The 3,167-nt window shown below is 39.0% G+C and overlaps 1 long non-coding RNA gene across 2 annotated transcripts; it reads right to left on the reverse strand.

The window, feature by feature from the left end:
• Positions 1 to 1,147: 1,147 nt before the first annotated feature.
• On the reverse strand, positions 1,148 to 2,722 carry LOC125549018. Of its 2 annotated transcripts, XR_007301219.1 has the most exons (3): positions 2,589 to 2,708; positions 1,838 to 1,983; positions 1,148 to 1,440 (listed from the first exon to the last, which is right to left on the reverse strand). It is a non-coding gene; the product is annotated as an uncharacterized LOC125549018 (long non-coding RNA). The 2 variants fall into 2 exon arrangements; XR_007301218.1 differs by having other exon boundaries at positions 1,838 to 2,722.
• Between the last annotated feature and the right edge of the window lie 445 nt (positions 2,723 to 3,167).

Genomic DNA, 3,167 nt, shown 5'->3' on the forward strand with positions numbered 1-3,167 from the left:
TATGAAATCTGACAAATGGATGTCAAAACTGCATACCTTAATGGATTTCTTAAAAAAAGAGTTGTACATGATGCAACCAGAAGGTTTTGTTGATTCTAAAGGTGCTAACAAAGTGAGCAAGCTCCAGCAATTCATCTATGGACTGGTGCAAGCATCTCGGAGTTGGAATATATGTTTTGATAATGTGATCAAAGCATATAGCACTACAAGGATCCGGTTCTATTGCAACAAAATCGATCGTTGCAATACATGCCGATTTGTGGCGATAAGTACCTATTGCCACAAAACAACATTCATTGGCAGCCGTTGTGACTGGACACATGGTAATAGGTTATTGCCACAAAAAAACAACCATGGTAATAAATTCTGCTATTGCAACAACCATGTGCGAAGTTGCCACATGTTTTCCCATGGCAACACTCACCTGATGCCACAATTTACATTGTGGAGATAGCTTTAATGCAACATGTAACGAATCATGGCGACTAATAGCTCGTGGCGATAGGACATTTGTGGCAACAACCTATGCCAACAACGCTCATTTTGTGGCGCATACTCTTCCGTGGCAATAGTCAATTGTGGCAATAAACTATGGCAACAATCCTTGTTTTCGTGGTATTAGGCATTTTGCCACGAACCACTACACTTGTGGCATTAACTTATGGCAACAAAAATTCCAATCATCGTAACAAGAAATTGCAACATACTAGTTTTGGTGGTGATAAATAGATATCACAACGGGTGAAATGTTTGTTGCGAGAAACAATTGCAACAATTTAAACTTTTCGTGGTGCTAACATGTGGCAACCAAAAGTGGGTTGTGGTAATAGCTTATTGCAACCATAAAAAAATATAGGTATTCAATTACAATATTCAAAACCATATGTATAATATGTCGATTCATAAAATTCATAATTCTCATAGCAAATATCCAACAAATGATACTCAAATGTAATTTAGCCATCCTAATTAAGGGCCAAGACTAAACTATCCATGATCTAGAGTCCAATGGAGCTAGACCTTTGGATCCTGCAATCAAGAAATAAAAAAATAGTTCTAGTTAATGAGCCCAACATAACATACGCCATACAATTATTCTAGCCCCATTGTTAAAAATAACTATCGCCAAACTAACTTGAGATAATACTGTGTCAACAAGCATGTAACTCAGGGATCAGAACAGTTTTACAAGTGTAAATGTCTAAAGCATAAGCACGAGTACATGTACTAAAAGCATCCACTATTGATTTAAGTTGTGACTCAATCTATAGTTTCACCATCGTACTTGATCCGGCCTTGATGTTCACGAGCGTGTCTGCCTCCCACTCCGCGGTGCGCAGCTCGAAGCTAAACCAAACCAGCTAGGTCACAACGGTTAAGTGACGCTGGACCAGGCTGCCGTCAAGCAGGAGCAGCCTAATGCAAACCGCACTTCATGCACTTATGCACCTCACATATTAGAAGTTTGCATATTAGAAAATGAAGGAGGATATTAAACTACCATGTAAAAAAACACTAGATCAATTGTAGATTAAAAAAATGACAAGAACCCATATTCATTTACATGAGACATGTCATATGATTGCATACCAGAAATAAGCAAGTTCAGGTTTCTTAAGGATGAGAAATCTGCTCCTAAAATAACAATGCTATGTGCAGACTTGGAGAATGACATGACATGTTATTTACTACTCCATAAGTATGATTGTACCTAAGCAAAAATGCCATTCTACTACCACAACCATCCATTCAACTGGCAAGATCCAACAATACTAGTCAGCGCACAAACACTAACGTCACAAAGGCAGGAGAGAATAAAGGAAACCAAGAGAGATACATGTGGATGATAACATCGGCGGTGATCTGGATTGAGTTAGCATCGGTGAGGAGATGGATGATCTCCATGGTGTGATTGATGATACGCATCGCCATGATCTTGTTGCTGTTGTTGCATCCGTGCACTCGATGATGGGGCACCAATGCCTCCAAATAGAACAAAATCATCATCATTAACCCATAGCTTCAAGTACAAGCTAAGTATATATCAAGTAACAATGAAAACAAGTTGAGAAAAACACTGAAAATAATTATTTCATGTCATGCAGAGTTCAAACAGAATAAATATGTGCATGCTGCTGCTCCGAATCGTCCATGGAGGATGCCTGCTACTCCGAAGCGAACAAACATGTAATAGCTAGTGTTCTTGAGCTACTATGGAATTGAATCGAGCTAGTATAGGAGACATGTAGTTACTGCTGCTAGCATATATAGAAATCAATCAAGCTGCCTGTGTTTGAGCTAACTTGATGGTGGCATTTATAGTAGGTACAAATTTCACGCAAGAAATGAAAGTTTCATGAACCAAATGATTATTAATATTAATAATTTGAAAGGAAGCTCGCTGTTTCCTCTTCTATTATCCATGATTTCCTTTTTTGAAGCAAGCATCATCAAACCAGCACAATCACAATCGAATTGCACATAGAAACTAAACCAATATTTGCTGTTATGTTGTGTTCATAACAATTGCAATTGATGTCCACTTCAGATCAGATGTTCAAGGGGTGGAAAAAGAGGTTGGAGCTCACCACGTGTGGGGGTAGGAGAGGAGGAGAACGTCCTGTAGCAGCAGTTTCTCCTCATCGGAGCAGCACCTGCAAAAAATAGAGCCTTCAACATGTCTAGGTCGGGAAGAGAAACGGAAAAATTAAAAGAACAGAACAAAAAAGTGTTGGAAATATGCCCTAGAGGCAATAATAAATTAGTTATTATTATATTTCCTTGTTCATGATAATCGTTTATTATCCATGCTATAATTGTATTGATAGGAAACTCAGATACATGTGTGGATACATAGACAACACCATGTCCCTAGTGAGCCTCTAGTTGACTGGCTCGTTGATCAATAGATGGTTACGGTTTCCTGACCATGGACATTGGATGTCGTTGATAACGGGATCACATCATTAGGAGAATGATGTGATGGACAAGACCCAATCCTAAGCCTAGCACAAAGATCGTGTAGCTCGTATGCTAAAGCTTTTCTAATGTCAAGTATCATTTCCTTAGACCATGAGATTGTGCAACTCCCGGATACCGTAGGAGTGCTTTGGGTGTACCAAACGTCACAACGTAACTGGGTGATTATAAAGGTGCACTACAGGTAT

Source organism: Triticum urartu, chromosome 3, assembly GCF_003073215.2.
Source record: "Triticum urartu cultivar G1812 chromosome 3, Tu2.1, whole genome shotgun sequence".
NCBI lineage: Eukaryota > Viridiplantae > Streptophyta > Magnoliopsida > Poales > Poaceae > Triticum > Triticum urartu.